Here is a 22,785-nt window from a genome sequence, read left to right as displayed (position 1 = left end):
CTGAACACTCCCATTGTGTTCTCAACAGACCATCATCAATCAATGCTGAAGTCATTGACCTTATATCTCAGGTTGAAGTAAATCCCTCTCTACCCAAACTTCCAAATGAAGAAGTTTTTGAAGCCATTAGGCTCCTCTTATATGACAAAGTTCCTACTGCTATTTCTATTCCAGCTGAGATCTATAAGGCAAGGGTTCCACTACTCATTCAAAAACTGACAGAAGTTTTACAAGCTATTTGGCAAGAGAAGATTATGCACCAGGAGATCAAGAATGTCTCCATTACCTGCTTCTATAAAGGAAAGGAGGGATAGGATATCCTGTGACAATCATAGTTGGTTGAAGTGGGCTATCTCTCATTCATTGTCAGCAAGATTCTTGTTAAAATCCTCCTTATTCAGATGATCCTTCACCTCAAAGATGGTCATCTACCAGAGAGTTAGCCAACAGAAATGACTGAAGAACAGATGATATGTTGTTTGCTGCTTGACAACTTCAAGAGAAATGACATTAGCAGCACAGAGATCTGTACACAATTTTTGTGGATCTAACCAGGGTTTTTGACTTTGTCAAGTCATGAGGGTTTGTAGAAAATTATAGCAAAATTTGGCTGTCCAGAGAAATTCATCAATATTGTATGCAAGTTTCATGTCAGCATGCTTGCCCAGGTTCTAGGTAAGTCTCTCATGCTGTCCTAGTCACCAGTGCAGTGAAGTACAGTTGCATTCTTGCTTCCTCTTATTTTCACCATGATGATTTCCATGATGTTGTCAGATATCTTCAAATAAAAAAGAAAAAAATCAAGGTAAACTACTGTACTGACAGTAAATCATTTAACTTGAAGAGGCCACAAGACAGTATTAAAGTGGAAGGAGAGTTGATGTATGACTTTTTGTTCTCAGTTGATTGTTCAGTCAACACAGGCTCTGAGGTTGAGATTCAACAGGAAATGGATCAATTCTCTGTTACTTGTACTAATTTTGGACTGAAAGTTAACACCAAAAAAATCCCCCCAAAACAAATGTCCTCCTTCATCCAACACCACATCATTCATACATGGAACTATCAGTTAGAGAAAATGGAGAAATTTTGAATGTTTTGGACATGTTCACTTACCTTGGCAGTATACTCTTCAGAGATCTTTGCACAATTGTTGAAATTTATTCATGAATTTGCAGAGCTAGCTCAGTTTTGGGGATGTTCTGAAGGAAAGTGTGGGAGAGAAGTATTAGACTTCCTACTGAACTATAAGTTTACAGAGCCCTTGTTCTGATTTCATTGTTGTATGTCTGTGAAACCTGGACAGTTTGCCAGCACCGTGCCAGAAAACTGAACAGCTTCCATTTGAATTGTCTTAGGAAGATTCTGAGTATCATCTGGTAAGATAAGTTACCAGTCACTGAGGTCCTTTCTTAAGCTGAACTGCCATGCATTCAAAGTCCACTGAAAATGGTACAATTCTGATGGACTGTCCACAGTATTTGAGTGCCAAACATACATTGCCCTAAAAAGCGATTTTATGGACAACACACAAGACAAGTTTTCTTGTGGAAATCAGAAGAAGCAATACAAAGACACCCTCAAAGTCTCTCTGAAGAATCTCTTTAGAAATTCTTTTTTCTAAATTTTCTAAATTTCTAAATTCTCTTTAGAATCAGTTGTGAGCTATGAGACTCACTGGCACAAGACTATCCGGCACAGCATGCTGCATATCAAAGTAGTTGCTGTACTCTGTGATCAAAGCAGAATTTCAGCAGCTCAAAAGAAATGTGAAATGGGCAAATTTAGAAACATCTCCACTCTAAATGTTCATGTAGATTATTTGTTCCCAACCTGTAGCAGTCTTCCCAGTTTATACTGCTCTGATCAGCCATAGCTGTACACATTGTACCTTAAAGTCAATATAGTGGTGTCATTTTGGTACTTTCTGATAATGGACAACAAACCATACACACACACACACACATGCATATGTATATGATGATACATATTCATATATACATATATATGTGTGTAAACATGTGTGTATCTATCTATTTACCTATTTTTCTCTTTATCTATCTTACTATATGCCAGGTACAGTGCTAAGTGCTTTAGAATTACAATTTAATTTGATCCCTACAACAACTCTGAGAAGTAGGTGCTATTATCATTATCCCTATTTTACAGATGAGGAAACTCAAGCAAACAGGGAGAATTGATGATCTGACCAAGGTTATACAGATATTAAGCATCTGAGTTTAAATCTGAACTCAAATATTTTTGACCGTAGATATAGTGCTCCATACATTGGACCATTTAGATACCTTTCTGCATGAGTAAAACAAATGAGAACAAATCAGAAGAATTTAATGAGAAAAATGCAACAGTTTTCTCCAATAGAATTCTCATTTCTTCTTTATATAGGGAACTGATTAAAAATTATAAGAGGAGCCATTCTGCAATTGATAAATGCTCAAAGAATATGAGTGCTCAGCTTTCAGAAGAAATCATTCCTTATCAACCAATAATATCACATTTTACACATACGTTTGCTCAACAATTCCCCCAACCACAGTCACATATTTTGTGTCTAATTTTTGATTAAAGACAAGTTCTTTGTACTTCATACTCGAAGCAGCCCTTGAAGTCAAGAAACAGAGTGTGCCACTGTGGCTGATCAGACCAAAAAAAGCTGGGAAGGCTCTATTATAGGTCATATACAAACAGTTCATTTGAAAATTCAGTATAAAGATATATCTAGATTTGTACATGTTTCTTTTGAGCTGCTGCAATTCTACTTTGCTCACAGTGTTTCTTACGTCTGACAATCAGTCAGACAAAATCTCTTCAGAGATACCTTGAGAGTGACTACACATCCTCTTCTTCTCACCTCCATTTGAGTGCTTATATGAATTACCCATAAAATAGTCTTTTAGGTGTTTTTTTGGCATTTGGACTATATGGCCAACCCATTGGTGTTCAATTTCAGGGATGACCTCAGTGTCTAGTATCATGTCTTTCCAGGTAATGTTCATAATCTATCCAAGACAATTCAAATGGAAGCAGTTCTATTTTCTGGCATGGTGCTGATAAACTGTCTAGGTTTCCAAGGCATATAACAATGAAGCCAGTGCAATGGTTCTGTACACCATCAGTTTGGTAGGGATCTTAATACGTCTTCCTCTTCACGCTTTCTTCTGGAGCCTCCCAGATGCTTAACTAACTCTTGCGATTTGTGAATCAGTTTAATCATCTATATGGATGTCTCTGGAAAGCATACTGCCAACGTAAGCGAACACATCCACAGCTTTCAAAATTTCTCTATTTGCTTTAACCAATGGTTCCATGTAGAGACAATGTGGTGCTGAGCAGCAGAGAATCTCTATTTTATTGATGCTAATTGTCCATCCAAAAGTAGCACAAGTGGCAGAGAATTGATACGTACTTTGTTCCATCTCAGCCTTAAAGTCTGTGTTGGATACCCAATCATTTGAGAACAAAAAAAGTCATGCACCAACTCTCCTTCCACTTTATTCTTGTCTTATAGCATTTTCAAATTAAATTATTTACCCTAAGTACAGGAGATGAACTCAATAATGTTTTCATATTAATAGAAAACATCTCACATCTCAGAAAACATCATGCTAAGAAATATGGGAGCAAGCACACAGCCCTGCTTCACCTCACTCTTGATTATGGAATTGTGAGAGAATCATCTTTTATTCATAACCAGTGCAAACATTGGCATTGTGAAGCTTGTGTATAATACTGAAGAACTTCTCTTGGAAGCAAATTTTGCCATGATCTTCCACATGTCCTCACAACTAACAGTATAAAAATGCTTTGTCAGGTTGAGCAACATTGTACACAGACCTCTATTCTGCTCGTGGTATTTTTCCCAAACTTGCTGGGCTGCAAACACCATATTGACCAATACTCAGCCCTCTCTGAAGCCACACTGACACTCAGGCAGTTGACCATCTTCCAAGTGAAGGAGTAGTCAATTAAGAAAGACACTGGCAAGAATCTTGCCAGTGAGAATCGCCTGTGATTCTTACAGAACATCTAGTTTCATTTCCCTTTATAGAATTGGAGAAGGGAAGCATCCTTGAACTCCTGAGGGATAATTTCCTCTTGCCATATAACCTGGAAATTTTCCATCAGCATTCATACGAGCAGTAGACACCCATCTTGTAAATCTCTGCTGGAACAGAATCAGCATGAGGCACTTTACCACATGAGAGGAGCCTAATGGAATTCAAAATCTCATCTTCATTTGGAAGTTTGACTAGAGAGGGATTGACTTCAATCTGAGGTATAAGTTTATTGATTTCAACTTTGATTGATGATGGTCCATTCAGTGCACTGCAGAAGTCTTCAGTATGCCTCTCTAGAATCTTATCCTTAGCACTGATCAGCATGCCTTCATCAGTGCTGAGTAGTTGAGATGCACCAGAACTTCGGCCCTTAAATAGCTTTCAGGGTATTGTAGATGCACTTTGGATTGTTGCTGTCAGCAAAAATAAAACAAAACAAAACAAACAAATAAACAAAAAAAAAAAAACCCCTGAATCCCTTATGCTTTCTTACTGAGACAAGAATCCTGAATCTCTACTCTTACAGAGATTAAAGAATTGAATTTTTGCAGTGGGGGGTTGTAGGTGGAGGAACAAATAGATTTTTTTTTCCCTTTTGCCATTAAAATCATTAGAGTATAAATCCAATGCTACATTCTGATTTCTGGAGGAAAGAGTACAAATGATTTAGGATCTTTTATCACTTAATTAACAATTGTTTTCCAGAACATTGGACTAATTCACAATTCAATAGCAGCAAATACAAGTTTCCTGATAGATGCGTAGACATTGAAATTCCCTATCTTTCTCATTAGTATCAGTTTGACATGTGTGAGGTCATATATTAGAGTTTTGAAATTTGCATTTCTCTAATTGCCATTGACTTCAAGCACTTTTGCTTTTTCTTGACAGCTGTTGACCATCTATATTCTTTGGAAAACTATGTCTTTTGTTTGCTTGTTCATGGAGACATGAGTCTTCACTTTTTAGATTTCAAACACCAGTATCTTATCAAATAGTTATTGCAGATTCTTTCCAATCTATATATTTTCTTTTAATTCTACTTCTAATGATTATTTTTGATGTTTAAGATTATATGACAGAAACAGTCAAGTTTGTCTTTTGTAATCTGCATTGTGTTTTTATGTATTCTTTTCACATTGGAATGACAGTAGAGGTTTTCTAAAACAAGTGTGGTTTACTCAAGGGGAAATGTTTCTTGACTGTCTTATTTGTAAAATCTTTTCATGTTTTCTCTTTTACATAATAAACACATTTATTCTCCCCAACATTAAACTTGGTAACATGGAAACTGACACTCCTTTAAGGGAATGATATAAAGTCAAATTCTGCCACTGCTAGGATTTCTCTTGGAGGGAAAAAAATGAGCTATGTAGAGTATTAAAAAGTGAGAAACTTTCAAAATTGTACTTGAGCTCTGTGAGTAAACAGCTTTGATTTCTGAAGCACAAGTTATGGCAATGAACTGCCACATATAGCCACCAACATCAGCCCAATCTCTTGTATGCAAGGTGAATTTTAGTGTAAGTAAGGTGGATTTTAGCATGTGTTAAGTGATTTTTTGTTATTATTTCTCAGAGTTCAGTTTCCCAGGATCTATATCCATAACAATCTCCAGTTTCCAAATACTAGATATGAGTTCCCACAGTTATGATTCAAAACATCCCCATCATGCTTGAGCAGAGTTACAAAATGGTAAATGATATAAACATCCAGTGCGGTTGCACAGTGAGACAGAGGGATGAGGTGATGTAACTTGTAAGGCTATGGTTGGCAATACGCCTTCTTTGTCTGTTGATCTTTAAAACATATGGTCACTAGACAGTGAAAGGGGAACCCTTAGGGTTGAATGCACAAATACTGTGTGTGCCTCAACTGGACCCCATTGATGTTGGGGAGAAGACTTAAGATTGAGTGCACAAACTGGAGTGCCATGCATGCCTTAATCAGCCCCATCAAGACTTGGGGGGAATCTGTGTTTGCCTCCACTGGCCCCTATTGAGGCTTGAGGGGATTCAGGGGAAGCATAAGTTGTGCCTGTCTTGATTGACCCCATCGAACCTCAGGGGGAGTTGCCACCTCCCTTCTCACCAGCCCCTGTAAGAAGGGTAATTAAGGAATGCTGTAAGAGTTGGTGCTCCTGTTATTAGTAATCCTCTTCTGAGAAAACTAGACTAGAATAAAGTAAAATTATTAACCCTTTTTTAGTGTCTTTCCTGTCTCACCAAATCAAGAACAAATCTGTGCTAGCAGCCCTCAAATGTGCTGCTTATCTATCTTACATCCTTTCAATGACTAAAGCTTCCTTGACCTTTTTTACCTTTTCAACTTCCTTCCTTTCAATCTAGCTATTGCCAATTCCTAATGCTTCTTTCTTTTATAATAAATTTTAAATTTGGTGCTTCTTTTCCATCTTTTTGTGAGTGTACCTACATTTGATCACTTAAAAAGATCCCTTGTCAAGTACAACTGATGTACCTAAATTAAGCTTCAAAAACTTTCACTCTAACTCTGGTCTCCCATTTTTGATACCCTCTGGTGACTGCTTGTAGCTAGAACAATCACCTGATTTATAAAATTTCTATTGACAACTTTCCTGTTGGTACCATCCACATAGCTGTCTGTCTCCAAACAAACAAACAAACAAAAAACGTTTCAGATCATGGAAGACACAGAATGTTTTCATAGAAGATATTTCCCAACACCTGTGACCAATATGCAGTAACAAGATTCAGCACAACAACAACAAAAATAACACAACAATTAAAATTCAATTCAGCAAAAATGTATTAAGCATTTACAATACTCAAGGAAGGAAATTTGGACCATTACATTTTAACTCACAAACTCAGATTTTTTAAGCTGAAGAAGGCATTTCTCAGCATAAGATTCAGTATTTTTTTTATTTAAAAATATTAATGAAATAGTTTTGGATGGAAAGATGAAATGATATAGACAAATTTTAGAGTTTGTAAATGACTAGAACCCATGTCTTGACTCTCTCTTCATTTTTTCTTTCTCAATAAACCTATTTAGTTTGGCAGATTTGTTTTTTTTGTTTTTGCTTTTGTTTTTTGGTCGGGGGGGGAGGGCACGTAACTAAGTCTTTGCTATTTGGCATAATTTTTCCATTTGAATACTAAATTCCATCTTTTTAAAAAGTCTGGCATAAAGGAGGATCCAGAAATTGTGTTTGAATCCTAGTAAAGTCAGGCAAGTAAATTAAATTTCTAGCCCAGACCTTACAGATGCACACCTTGCAAATGTTATTAATATAAAACTTATTTGCTATGTAAAATATAACAAGATTTTGTAGTAACAAGCATCTCCCTGTCAAAGACCTCTTCTTCCAGAACCAATTTATTGCAGCTTATTTATCTCCTTACCTCTAGGAGTCACAATGCTAATAAAAATCATTTATCATTGCTTTGTCTCCTTACTTATACAGCATGTGCTATGCCTTGAATATACAAACAGTAATAACTATAACTAGATATAATGCAGATGTTTGCACAGGTACAGTGTAAGTACCACATCTCAATGTAAATGGGAATATTAAATAACTGTTTAAAGTATAATAGATTGTTTTCTAACTTTCAAGGGAAAAAAAGCATTCTTCCTCCAATCTCAGATGACTGATGTATTCTGTTTTTAACTATTTTTAAAAATAATTCTATATAGCTGGATAAAATGTTTTATTATTAGATTTAGTGAGACAATGATTTATATTCTACCACAGAATATAAGATAAACAAAGCTATTATAATGTTAATAAGTGTCTACTTTGATTTCATCACCATCACCCATTTCTTAAATCCTTTTTGTATGAACAGAAGACATTAACATAAAATTTTAAAATTTCCTTACTAAATCTTTCCATTCTTTCAATGGAAAAAATCATTCAGAAAGTGAGATCCAAATGATTACTTTTAATTATTTTTAAATGATAATTTTTCATGCTTATTTGCATTTTCAAAGTCAGGAAGGCCTTTTTGTAGAAACTCACATGATTTTTCTTCATACAGGAGCAGAGAAGAGTGATGAACAACTGTGAAAATAAATCTCAAGACATAAATGCAAGCATTTTCACTCAGTTTTCTTCAGGTAAATCCAAAAATGTTGTCCTATGGGACAGATTTAAGAAACCAATATTTTATACAGAGGAAAGACTAAGGGGCAGAGTGAAGATGGTGGAGTACAAAGACAGACCTGTAGAAGTGCCCCCACATAGGCCATAAAATACCTGTAAAAAATTACTCAAAACCAATTCTAGGGCATCGGAAGCCACAAAATGACACAGTGAAAGAGATTTCCAGCCCAAGGCAGCCTGGAAGGACAATAGGAAAGGTCTATTCCACAGGGCACAGAGCAGAGGGCAGCCCAGAGTGAGCCACACAGTGTGGCAGGGACAGGACACAAAACAGGCTTCAGGGCACCACTGGTAGCAGCAATTCCCAGATTACTCAACACACCAACACCAAAGACAGCTTCAAAGATCAGTGAGAAAGCTCTTTCACCTGGGTGAGAAGGGAATGCGGTTTGGACTTGCCAGGAGCAGCCACTGCAGCAACCGTGTCCATTTTTGGAGCCCTCCACCTAATGACCCTGAGGGAACTGAGCAGCTGATCTGGATCACAGTGCTGAGTGGCTCTCCTGGGTTGAGGAGGAGTGCTGGCTGTGGAGCTGGTTGAAACTCTGGAGAGGAAACCCTGCAACCAGATGCTGGGCAGAACAAAGTGCCTGTGTTTGCTCCCAGACCAGAGTTCAGGCCAGTAGAGGAGTAAACTCCTCTCCCTTGATTGTGCCACATTGGAGGAACTGAGAACTTACAGGCCCCCAGAATACACCCTCCTCTTGACAAAGGACTCAAAAGTCAAGTAACTGACTGGGAAAATGCCCCCCAAAAAAGGAAAAAAAGTAACACTATAGAAGGCTACTTTCTTGGTGAACAGATATTTTTCCTCCACCCTTTCAGATGAGGAAGAACAATGTGTATCATCAGAAGATTTAAAGTCAAGGCTTTTGCATCCAACACCTCCAAAATAAATATGCAATAGTCTCAGGCCATGGAAGAGTTCAAAAATGATTTTGAAAATCAAGTAAGAGAGGTGGAGGAAAAATTGGGAAGAGAAATGAGAGCGATGCAAGAAAATCATAAAAAGTGAGAGAACAGCTTGTTAAAAGAGACCCCCCCCCCAAATAAGCTAACTCAATTGGCAAAAGAGGTCCAAAAAGCCAATGAGGAGAGGAATGCTTTAAAAAACAGAATTAGTCAAATGGAAAAGGAGATTCAAAAACTCACTGAAGAAAATAGTTCTTTAAAAATGAGAATGAAGCAGATGGAAGCTAATGACTTTATGAGAAACCAAGAAATTACAAAAGAATGAAAAAAATAGAAGATAATGGGAAAGAGTAGCTCTTAATTCCATTAAATCCATTTGTTCATATACACATACAAATACATGCATGTGTATATATATATATATATATATATATATATATATATATATATATATATATATATATATATATATATGTGTGTGTGTATATATATATATACATATGCGTGTGTGTGTGTGTATATATATATATTTACATATGTACATAAAGACACACAGACACACACAAACTGTGATGGTAAGCAAAATAGAATCTTTTGCTGTTTTTGTTTTAGTATACTCAAGTGCCTCTGATTGAATTTTGCCTTTATCAACCAAAAGTCTTGTCCAGGAGTGAAGTAGAGAAACAGGAGTTTCTTTAATTAGAAACAGTATATGTGCCTGTATTGTGACTTATTTTAATGTGATTAAGCATCTTCCCCACCCTTTAAGGGACTAGCCCATTTTGGAGAGTTTGATTGGTTGTTTGTTGTCCATCACTATGATAAAGTGTGTCATATTGTGACTTATCAGACCAATGCAAGCTCAGAATGCTCTATCACTAGTTGGGCACAGATAGTCAGCATGAATACTAGGGATGCAAATTTGTGCATCCTACATTTACTTTGTGCTATCTCAATTTTGCTTTGCTCAAAGAGCACAGCACCCTTTCTCATGTGACCATGCCATGATGAGCAGTCCTGTGCCAGTGTCTCCCATGTTGCACATTGAAATCCAAAGTTCTTTTTTTTAATTTTGTAATGTTTAACAATCACTGCCATACAATTGAGATTTTATCCCTTTCCACCTACTCCCCACCACCCCCCTCCCTCCCCACAACTGCATACAATTCTGTATAGATTCTACATATACTTTCCTATTGAGTATATTTTCACTATAGTCATGCTATGTAGTTAGACTAAGATAAATGAAAGAAATCGTATAACAAATCAGAACATGATACACAAACACATACACATACACAAACATGATCTGCTACAATATGTGAGTGACTTCCATATTTCTCTCTCTGAGTGTGGCAGGCATTTTGCCTTGAGATCCTCCATTGGGATTTTTTTTTTTTTTTTTGGTAAGAAGTTCTTGTGTTATTACAAAAATCTAAGTCTACCAGAAAAAACTCTCACACACTGTGGTTGTTGCTGTGCATAAAGTTCTCCTGGTTCTGCTCCTTTCACTCAGCATCAGGTCATATAAGTCCTTCCAGGCCTCTCTGAAGTCTTCTTGTTCATCATTTCTTATGGCACAATAGTACTCCATTACATTCATATACCATAATTTATTCAGCCATTCCCCAATTGATGGACATCCCCTTGACTTCCAGTTTTTGGCAACTACATAGAGTGCTGCTATAAATATTTTTGTACATGTGGGACCCTTTCCCATTTTTATGATCTCTTGGGGATATAGTCCCAGTAGCGATATTGCTGGGTCAAAGGGTATGCACATTTTTGTAGCCCTTTGGGCATAGTTCCAAATTGCTCTCCAGAATGGTTGGATGCGCTCGCAGCTCCACCAACAATGAATTAGTGTTCCAACTTTCCCACATCCTCTCCAGCATTTATCATTTTCTTGTTCTGTCATGTTTGCCAATCTTATAGGTGTGATGTGGTACCTCAGAGTTGTTTTGATTTGCATCTCTCTAACCAATAGTGATTTAGAGCATTTTTTCATATGATTATAGATAGCTTTAATTTCTTCCTCTGAAAATTGCCTGTTCATATCCTTTGACCATTTATCAATTGGGGAATGACTTGTATGATTATACATTTGGATCAGTTCTCTATATATTCTAGAAATGAGGCCTTTATCCCCGAGCTTAGCTGTAAAAATTCTTTCCCAATTTACTACATCCCTCCGGATTTTGGTTGCATTGGGTTTGGTTGTGCAAAAACTTCTCAGTTTAATGTAATCAAAGTTATCTATTTTGCATTTTATAATGCATTCTATCTCTCCTTTAGTAAAGAATTCTTCCCTTCTCCATAGATCTGATAAATACACTATTCCTTGCTTCTCCAGTTTATTCATGGTATCAATCTTTATACCTAAATCATGTACCCATTTGGACTTTATTCTTGTGTACGGTGTCAGGTATGGGTCTATGCCTAATTTCCGCCACACTGTTATCCAGTTTTCCCAGCAATTTTTGTCAAACAATGAGTTCTTATCCCAGAAGCTGGGGTCCTTGGGTTTATCAAACAGAAGGTTGCTATATTCCTTGCCTACTGCATCTTGAGTACCAAGTCTATTCCACTTGTTTACCTCTCTGTTTCTTAGCCAATACCAAGTGGTTTTGATAATTGCTGCTTTATAGTATAGTTTGAGGTCTGGTAGCACTAGGCCACCTTCCCAAGAATTTCTTTTCATTAGTCCCTTTGATATTCTGGACCTTTTGTTTTTCCAAATGAATTTTGATATTATTTTGTCCAGCTCTAGAAAGTAATTGTCTGATAGTTTAATTGGTATGGCACTAAATAAGTATATTAATTTGGGTAGAATTGTCATTTTTATTGTATTAGCACGGCCTACCCATGAGCAACTAATGTTTTTCCACTTACTTAAATCTGACTTTATTTGTGCAAAAAGTGTCTTGTAATTGTGTTCATATAATCCCTGGGTTTGTTTTGGCAGGTAGACTCCTAAGTATTTTATACTGTCTACCCTAACTTTAAATGGGATTTCTCTTTCTATCTCTTGCTGTTGGACTTTGTTGCTAATATATAGGAATGCAGAAGATTTGTGTGGGTTTATTTTGTACCCTGCAACTTTGCCAAAGTTTTTTATTAATTCTAGTAATTTTTTACTTGAATCTCTGGGATTTTCTAGGTAAATCATCATATCATCTGCAAAGAGTGATAACTTAGTTTCTTCTTTGGCTATTTTAATTCCTTGGATATCTTTATCTTGTCTAATTGCTACAGCTAACATTTCTAGTACCATATTAAATTATAGTGGTGATAATGAACAACCTTGTTTCACCCCTGATCTTATTGGGAATGCATCTAGCTTATCCCCATTGCATATAATGCTTGCTGAAGGTTTTAGATAGATACTGCTTATTATTTTATGGAAAGTTCCCTTTATTCCTACATTCTCCAATGTTTTTAGTAGGAATGGATGTTGTATTTTGTCAAAAGCTTTTTCTGCATCTATTGAGATAATCATGTGGTTTTTGTTAGCTTTGTTGTTGATGTGATCGATAATGCTAATAGCTTTCCTAATATGGAACCAGCCCTGTAGTCCTGGTATGAATCCTACCTGATCATAATGTATTAATCTCGTGATAAGATGCTGCATTCGTTTTGCTAGAATCTTATTTAAAATTTTTGCATCTATATTCATTAGGGAAATTGGTCTATAATTTTGTTTCTCTGTTTTGTCTCTTCCTGGTTTGGGTATCAAAACCATATTTGTATCATAGAAAGAATTTGGGAGGACTCCTTCTTCCCCGATTTTCAAAAATAGTGTATGTAGTATTGGAATTAACTGTTCTTTAAATGTTTGATAGAATTCACTTGTGAATCCATCTGGCCCTGTAGATTTTTTCCTAGGGAGTTCATTGATGGCTTGTTCAATTTCTTTTTCTGAGATGGGGTTGTTTAAGTATTCAACTTCCTCTTCTGTTAATCTGGGCAATTTGTATTTTTTAAAATATTCATCCATCTCATTTAGATTATCGAATTTGTGGGCATAAAGTTGGGCAAAGTAGTTTCTAATTATTGTTTTAATTTCCTCCTCATTGGAGGTGAGTTCACCCCTTTCATTTTTAATATTAGTAATTTGGTTTTCTTCTTTCTTTTTTTTAATCAGATTGACCAAAGGTTTATCAATTTTATTAGTTTTTTCATAAAACCAACTATTGGTTTTATTTATTAATTCAATAGTTTTCTTAATTTCAATTTTATTAATCTCTCCTTTGGTTTTCAGTATTTCTAATTTGGTATTTACTTGGGGATTTTCAATTTGTTCTTTTTCTAGCTTTTTCAACTGCAAGCCTAAGTCATTGATCTCCTCTTTCTCTATTTTATTTATGTAAGCATTCAGAGATATAAAACTTCCCCTAATAACTGCTTTTGCAGTATCCCATAAGTTTTGGTATGTTGTCTCACTATTGTCATTCTCTCGAATGAAATTGTTGATTGTTTCTATGATTTCTTCTTTAACCCAACCCTTCTTTAGAATTAGATTATTTAGTTTCCAATTGATTTTTGGTTTCTCTTTCCATGGCCTTTTATTACATGTAATTTTTAATGCATTATGATCTGAAAAGGATGCATTGATTATCTCTACCTTTCTGCACTGGATTGTGAGATTTTTATGTCCTAGTACATGGTCAATTTTTGTAAATGTTCCATGTACCGCTGAGAAAAAAGTATATTCCTTTCTATTCCCATTTAATTTTCTCCAAAGATCTATCATATCTACCTTATCCAGAGTTTTATTTACCTCCTTAACCTCTTTCTTGTTTATTTTGAGGTTGGATTTATCGAGTTCAGAGAGGGGGAGGTTGAGGTCCCCCACTAGTATAGTTTTGCTATCAATTTCTTCCTTCAACTCCCCCAACCTCTCCTCTAAGAATCTGGATGCTATACCACTTGGAGCATACATGTTTAGTAATGATATTGCTTCATTGTCTATGGTGCCTTTTAGCAGGATATAGTTTCCATCCTTATCCCTTTTGATTAGATCTATTTCTGCTTTTGCTTTGTCTGAGATTAGGATTGCTACTCCTGCCTTTCTTACATGAGCTGAACCACAATATATTCTGCTCCATCCTTTGACCTTTATCCTATGTGTATCCCCCCGTTTCAAATGTGTTTCTTGTAAGCAGCATATTGTTGGATTATGGCTTTTAATCCATTCTGCTATCTGTCTCCTTTTTATGGGAGAGTTCATTCCATTCACATTCACAGTTATGATTACAATATGTGTATTTTCCTCCAACCTCTTTCCCACCATTTGTGCCTTTAGCTCTCCCGTCTCCCTTCCCCTCCTCAATAGTATTCACTTTTCTCCCCCTCCTCCTGCAGCCTTCCCCTCCTTCTTTTGACCCCCCTCCCTTTTAGTCCCCTTTACTCTTATTGCTTCTTTTCTCCCTTTAACCACCCTCCCCTTTCTTCCCCCTTCCCCTCCTACTACCTATAGAGCTAGTTAGGCTTATTTACTTAAGATTATTGTTCCCTCCTTTGAACAAATCAGATGAGAGTACCTCTCAAACAATGCTCATCTCCCTCCCCTCCTTCCCTCTACTATAGTTTTGTACTTCTTCCTGTGATATAATTTGCCATTTTCTGCTTCCCCTTTTCCACACCTCCTATTACATTCCCTTCTCATACTTAAATCATATTTTTGACATGACATCATTTATTTTATTCCCGTTCCCTCTACATATATCCCTTTTATCATAATAGCTGCACAGTTCTCAAGATTAACAGGTATCATCTTCCCTTATAGGGAGGTAAACAGTTTGCCCTAATTGAGTAGCAAGTGTTTGTTTTTGTTTTTTCCCCTCTGTTTACCTTTTTATGATTCTCTGGAGACCTGCATTTGAAGATCAAATTGTCTATTGAGTTTTGGTGTTTTGGTCAGGAAGCTCTGGAAATCCCTTATTTCGTTGAATGACTTTCTTCTTGCCTGAAATGTTATGCTGAACTTTGCTGGGTAGTTGATCCTTGGTTGAAGTCCCAATTCCTTTGCCTTACGGAATATTGGGTTCCAATTCTTTCGATCTTTTAATGTAGAAGCTGCAAGGTCCTGTGTGATCCTGACTGTGTGTCCTTGATATTTGAATTGTTTCTTTCTGGCTGCTTGTAGTATTTTCTCCTTCACTTGATAACTCTGGAATTTGGCAGCTATATTTCTTGGGGTTTTGAGTTTGGGATCCCTTTCGGGAGGGGAACGGTTGATTCTTTCGATGACTATTTTGCCCTCTGAGTCTAGTACTTTTGGACAGTTTTCCTTGATGATTTCCTGGAAGATATTGTCCAGACTCTTTTCTTCATCATGGGTTTCTGGCAGGCCAATAATTCTTAGATTTTCTCTCCTGGATCTATTTTCCAGGTCAGTTGTTTTTGCAATTAAATATTTTACGTTTTCTTCTATCTTTTCATTCTTTAGATTTTGTTTGACTGATTCTTGTTGCCTCATTGAGTCATTAGTTTCTACTTGCCCAATTCTAATCTTCATTGTAGTGTTTTCTTCAGTTAGCTTTTCCATCTCCTTTTCCATCTGACCAATTTTTCCCTTTAAGGAGCTATTTTCTCCATTTAATTTTTGTACTTCTTTTTCCATTCGACCAATTTTCCCAGTTATGTTTTGGGTTTCCTTTTCCATCTGATCAATTTTCCCAATTAGGTTTTGGGTTTCCTTTTCCATTTGATTAACTCTTCCTTTTAGGGAATTATTCTCTCCAGTTAATTTTTGAACTTCCTTTTCCATTTCTTCAATTTTCTTTTTCAGGGTGATGTTCTCATCAGTGAATTCTTTTTTTTTATAGTTTTAAAATCATTGGCCAGTTTTTATTTTATATCCTTCTTCAGACATTCCAGGTAATCTAGTTGTGCTTGCGAGAAATTCATAGTCCCATCTGAGGTTTCAGATGGAAGTACAGTCTCAGCTCTAACCTCTTTGGTGTTTGTGTTTTGGTCCTTATCCCCATAGAAAGATTCTATGGTTTTTTCACTTTTCGTCTGCTTTTTCCGATTCATGATGTTGGCTGAGTGTTGTAGCTTTTGGTTCTTTCAGTCAGAAGGTACAGATCTTTAAGTTAAGCTGATGTGTGTCTAGGCTAAAAGCAGGCTTTTGTTTTTTGTTTCCCAGATCAACCCTGGGCTTAGCTTGTTAGGTGTGTGGGAGGGGTGGTCTGGTCTCAGGATATCTCCTCAGCTGACTTGAGGCAAAGGCAAGGTCAGGGGATGGTGATGCCAGCTTCCCTATTGTCTTCCCTTTTCCCCTGGAGGGCTGTGGCACGCCTAGAAGCTAATGCGTGTTCCCGCCCCTCCTGGGGCTCGTCTCCCGGCTCTGAGGCTTGCCTGTGTCTCAGTGTGAATTTTCTCTGCCCTGGGTCGTCTGTCCCTCCAGCCGTCTCTGCCACCATAGGAAGAATCCCCCTTTGCCACTTTTCCAGCCTCTGGTGTTATGAGACCACCCGCCCCCTTCTGCTGTTCCCGCTGATCCAGGATTAATCTGGGGAAGAATTTTATGGTTCCCTCACGGTCATCAGGTTGGAGGCGAGAGCACTTACCGATCACTCTGCCATCCCAGTTCCTGGAAGTTCAAGTAGTGACCCACCGAAGTCCGTCTTCAGGCTGAAGATTTTAAGGGCTGCTGAGCTGATGTCTGGCACTCAGCAGCTCTCACTGGCTCTGCCTGGCTTATCTCCTGCTCCACTGGTCTCGCCCGCCACTCTCGGGCTCCTCTGGTCCCCTCCGCACTGCCGCGCTGGCCGCGCTGCGCTTTGTGCCGGGGTCTTACTCCCGCGGAACAGATCCTTCCCGTGGACCCTCCGGTCCAGCCTGGGCTCCGAATCCGTCAAAGTCCGTCACCCACTGGATTCTACACCTCCAAAGTCTGGTCAGACTCTCCCCCCAGAGATATCCAGAGGAGTTTTTCCAGGAGCTTAGGTGAGTCATTGCTTTCACTCCGCCATCTTGGCTCCGCCCCCGAAATCCAAAGTTCTTTAGAGAGACCTTGAGAGTATCTTTGCATTGCTTCTTCTGATCACCATGTCATCAATTGCACCACATGGGTTCTCCATAAAATCATCTTTTTGGCAAGTATACATTTTGTATTTGAACAACATGGCCAGCCCATTGGAGTTGTGCTCTCTGAAGCATAGTTTGAATGCTTGTCAGTTCAGCTCTAGCAAGCACTTCAGTATCTGGTACCTTATCCTGCCAGGTGATCCTCAAAATCTTCCTAAGACAGTTCAAATGGAAGTGATTCAGTTTCCTGGAATAGCTCCAGAGAGTTTGATTAGGGAAGATTTGTAGGAAGGGTCACACTGTTCATTAGCTTTCTAATGAAGTACTGATTCTCAAGGATTGTGATGCCCCTTTGCTTTAAAAATGTATAAATACTCTGAGGGTGTGGTTTTACTTTGGGGCTTAGTGTTTGGAAATGTTTATTTGGCTAGATGAGACTCCAGGAAGCTGCTAACAACAACCACTCCCTGCTTTTGAGAACTTTTATGTTGGTGCTTCTCTCCCTGGTGAGTATGGACGTATGCAATGGTCAGACAGCTGGATCTCTCTGTTGATTTATATGTATTGCTTATGTCACACAGTTGGAAGCCACATCTGTTAATCTATATTTCTCTGAAATTCAGGGAGCTGATGTTTTCCCCTGAAATAACTGAATGATATATGTTCTTGATTAAAGGGTATTGTTGACCCCTCAAAAGCTGCCTTTCTTTTTAGAAAAGTAGATCAAAGAACCTGTGATAGTAGGCCCCCCTGCATGTGTCACAGTGCTTATTATTCCACACACGCACACACTCGTGCACACACACACACATACACACATATACACACACTCGGTTTTATAGAGTTATTTTCAGAAATATTTTACATCTTGGTTTTATAATAGCCTTTTATACTCTATTCTATTGTTTCTGTTGTTTAATACATTGACTTGAAAACTGATTTATACAATATGACAAAGTAGGTCCAGGTTTCCAGTTCATATATCACCTGTGCAAATGGTAGAAATAGTCACTCATAGGAAGCCAACCCAGTGGAATGATGCATATTATCCTATGAAAAGGAATATTCATGAAATGGAATATATTATGAAGTGCAATATTTATTTATGAGGAGCTCACTGGAATAACTGTTGAAAACAGCTATATCAATCAAAAAAATTTAATATGTTTAAATGATTTGACTAAATGTTCTGTTTACACAGACAGTCATATAGATTTTTTTTTGGTTTAGAAACTAATATTAGTAACCATGTAAAATAATGTATTATATATAAAAAGGTCATACTTTTTTACAAGATTTTTGTGGTGTGTGTATGTGAGAGGGAGACAAAGAAAGACACACACACACACAGAGGAAGACAGACAAAGAGATAGACAGAGACAGAGAGACAGAGAAAGATACAAAGAGAGAGATAAAAGAGACAGACAGAGACAGAGAGAAACAGAGAAAGAGAAAAATCAAGATTTTTAGGTGAAGTGATGGAATGATATCATAGTCATTATCCTTGACCTCCCCCCTCCCCAAACAAAACGAAATCCATGATCTTGACCACTAACTTGACCATACTCCCTACTTCTGTACCATTATAGCTTTGGGAAGATAGGAGATAAACAACAAGGAGATAAAGAAGTAAACAATAGCTAAGGAACAGTGAAAAAAGAAAGAAAAATAGAGAAAAAGATAGATGTTTCCTTTTAGATGAGGGGGAGAATATTTTAGAAACACAACTACCTTCTGCTGAAGTGTTACATAAATATTCCTCTTCCAATGATATAGTATAGAGTTCAAATTGACCACATGTATTATCTAGTCCAATCATTTCATTTTGCAGATGAGGAAACAGAGACTCAGATGTTTTATGACTCTTTCCTTGGTCAAAAAGAAAACAAGTGATAGAGACAATGACTAACAGATCCAAAATTCTTTCTACTTCACAACAATAATAAAAATTTGTGTAAAATTATTCTCTTTTCTATTAATTAATGATAAAATATTTTAGAAACAAATTCATGGATTAATAAAATCAATCCGCATCTACTACTGCCCAACCAACCTACCTCAATTTATAGTTCTCTTTCACTCAAAATTTAAAAAAAAGGAAAGAAAAGAAAATAGCAAAGCAAGTGATGAAAAAATTGCATTGCCAGTGTGATCTGAAGCAGGTGTCACTACTTACAGTCTATTCTTTCAATCTTCTTCCTCTGAGAAAAGCAACCAACCACTAATGGGAATAAAGAGAAAAAAAATAGCAATCATCAAAGAGAGAAGGAGAAGGCAGAAGTCATGATAGCATTCTGTAACTTCAGAAGTTTGGTTCAGCAGTTCGATACATTGAACCACTTCATATGCAGGAAAACACTTTCAAAAGTTAGGGCAAACTTGAAAGTGACAAACACATTGCATGTTCTCTTGACTGTGAGTAGTTACCAAGAGGGGATACTTCTTGCTGTGTAAGAGACTTGATTTAATGTATATTTAACTTTTTTTTATAAATCCAAATGGAAATCAGATATTTTTTACTTATTTTCCCTTGCTTTATTTTATTTTTTATTTTTCCATTTGAACTCTCTTCCTTTTCCATTCTCATCTTTCTCCTCCCTTTCTCTCCTTACCCTTTTTTCCTCACTTCCTCTTCCCTACTTTCACCTCCACTCTTCTCCTTTGCATCTTTGTCATCTTTCTGTCTCTCTATCTCTGTCTGTCTGTCACTCTTTCAGAGAGAGAGAGAGAGAGAGAGAGAGAGAGAGAGAGAGAGAGAGAGAGAGAGAGAGAGAGAGAGAGAGAGAGAGAGAGAGCACACTTCTGGGAAAATGCTCAAGCTTAAAAATCAATGGCAGTGAGACACAAGTACAGAGTCCATTGAAATGAGTGGTACCTTATAACTCCTAGCACTGAGTCCTTTTTCCTGTTCATGGAATCCCAACTGAGATCTTCTTAGCTGAATTTCCCTGATGGGTGGATGATCCAGCTTGTATTGGAGGGTCCATGAACTTGTCAATTTCAAACCCAGCTCTTTTAGAGGGCTCACCAAGGATCTAATTCCCTGGAGATGTCATAGCTCTTGGGATGCTGTTCTTATGCTTCTTATCTCTTTAGCCATTCACATGGCCTTTTGACACTCCTGCTCTATTGCCCACTTAAAATCACTGCCATTTAGGTCTGATGAAATTTGAAATAAAATCTTTGCATGTCTTAGCCTCACAAGGTTCCTTAGATTTCCATCTTGAAATAATAATTCACCTTAGATCTATAAGGAATAAGCACCTTAGTTTATCTGAGTAGAGGTCTTACCCTGTCCACCTTTAGAGTGCAATGCTTTGTTTTGCCTCTTTGCAGCCACAGTAGAAAACAAAATAGAGAAGAGGTGGGTTGGGACTTTCCTTTTGTATGCTCACCCAATTCTGGCTCAGCAACAATGGAGCCATCAGTTGTTCAGTTTCCACATTATAAAACAGCAAAAGCCAATCAGTGATCCTCACTAAAAACCAGTTTATCACGTTTCCAAATGGTAACTCCAACTAAAAATAATTCTGGAGACAAAGCCAAGATGGTTCAGTAAAGGCAGAGACTCACCTGAGAACTCCCCCAAACACCTCCAACCACCTTTAATGAGTCTAAACAAATTCTAAAGTGGTAGAAAACTGGAGTGAAACAATTTTAAGCCCAAGGTCAACAGGAAAGGTCTGATGCATCAAGGTGAGAGAGGAACCCAGTTCATCACAGGCTGTGCCAGCACAGACCAAGCAAACCAGAAGCATGCCTTGTGACTCATAGAATCAGCAGTGCTAACAGTTGCTTTGGGATCTCTCAGCTCATAGATGGTAAGGGCGTGAAAAAAAAAAACTGGTCAGAATGAGATTACAGGGGTTTCTTTGCTAGAACTAAGGCACCACTCTGTTACTTTGCCCATACTCGTATCTGAGTCACAGTCCAGGGTGGCAGTCCCAGGGTGAGGAGGAGCATACCAGAGCTTGTGATCACAGTGGAGATGGGGAGGGAAGAAGGGGATAGGAACGTCTCACCAGCCTCCAGCAGTAGATGCAGCAGGTCATAGAATTCCTGCTCTGTGGACATGCCAGCCTAGCTGAAATACAGAAAGATGAGGAGTACAAATTACCATTCACAGCAAACAACCTTACAAACAACATTAATATCTTCTTCCTCAATTTATTCAGGAAAAAACATTGATCGCTTTTTACCCTCCAATACATCATTTAATAGACAAACATGGAATATTTGTTACCTGTCCATTAGTAAACAATTTTACCATGCTCTCTGACCTTTGAAAAATTATTTTCAGTCTCTTGAATGAGTTTTGGAAGAATCCTTGGGTTTTTGTTACTAGCTCAGAATTTCCATACCTGTGATCCAATGGAAATGCTGCCTTATGCTGCTCAGGGTTTTCCATTTCTCCCTTCATATCCTCCATAAGAAGGAAAGAGACCCATGACTTCTGTCCCATTTACTGACACCATTTCTCTAGCCTCAAGTTATTCCACACTGTTCCTTCCTATGGTTTCCTCTCTATTCTGTCTTTGCCTATTCCCACCAGAGGTAGGCCGATAGTGACAAGCCAAAATGAGTGTGTTTACAAGATGCCTGATATCCCTCATGCATTTTCAGAACTCTCAGAGTTCAGCTTGTCACAGTTGACAGATTTGTATGAACAACAAGTAGCATTCCTTAAGCATTTCTCAGCTCTGCCCCTGCTTAAAGCAGGTCATTACTGACTGGTAAAGAACATCAAAAATCTTATCCACCCAAAAAATCAAAGGCAGAGTGAGTTTAGCTAGAACTGGCATGCAAGTGCCTACCAGGTGAGGCTGAAGGTGGCCACCAAGGAGGCAGAAGAGGAATCAGACACACTCACAGAGGATTTCTCCTGGGATAAATGGAAAGAGATGATTTTCTCAGAAGCTTCATGGGAAAAAAAAAGAACTATTTGCCATTGTAACAAAGATAAAGAGAAACTTCAGCAGGTTATAGTCACCCACACTCAGTTCCCTGCTCCCCTCTAGATTTTGCTGAGCAGGTGAAGTGACAAGAGAAGAATGCACAGTCCAACTAAGAACATTTTTTAAAGATGTGATTTGTAAAAAATAATTTCATCCTAGTGCTTGTATTATGTAATAGAGATTAACTGTATCCGTTGCATAGAGCTAGACCTGATGTTCTACAAATTACGATGCCTTTTATTGTCTTTGAGAAATCCTGCTGCCCACTTTGCACTAAAAATATCATTTGTATTTATTTTTGATAGTCTTTATCATATTTAAGTTTCTGCTGCTACTCCCTGATTATTAAAATTGAATACCTATGTATGGAATTTTAGATAAATTCAAGTATTTTATAAATGAATATTCTTTTAAATTAAAAACAAAACAAATAATGAGTGGCATGCTCAGAAAAATGTGGAAAGATTTATATGAGGTGATGCAAAGTGAAATATACTGTGTGCAAAGTAACAGCAATATTGTAAGATGATCGGCTGTGAATGACGTTGCTACTCCCAGCAATACAGTCTGACAACTCTGAAAGAATTACAATGAAAAATGCTAGCTATCCCCAGAGAAAGAGATGGTGGTGTCTGAATACAGATTGAAGCAT

At 37.5% G+C, this 22,785-nt stretch overlaps 1 pseudogene; it reads left to right on the top strand.

The window, feature by feature from the left end:
- The first annotated feature begins 656 nt into the window (after positions 1 to 656).
- LOC140498902 (vacuolar protein sorting-associated protein 37A-like) lies at positions 657 to 21,908 on the top strand (annotated as a pseudogene).
- Positions 21,909 to 22,785: the final 877 nt, after the last annotated feature.

Source organism: Notamacropus eugenii, chromosome 1 (assembly GCF_028372415.1).
Source record: "Notamacropus eugenii isolate mMacEug1 chromosome 1, mMacEug1.pri_v2, whole genome shotgun sequence".
Lineage (NCBI taxonomy): Eukaryota > Metazoa > Chordata > Mammalia > Diprotodontia > Macropodidae > Notamacropus > Notamacropus eugenii.
Note: the sequence above shows the minus strand (reverse complement) of the source record. Positions and strands in the feature narration are given on the sequence as shown.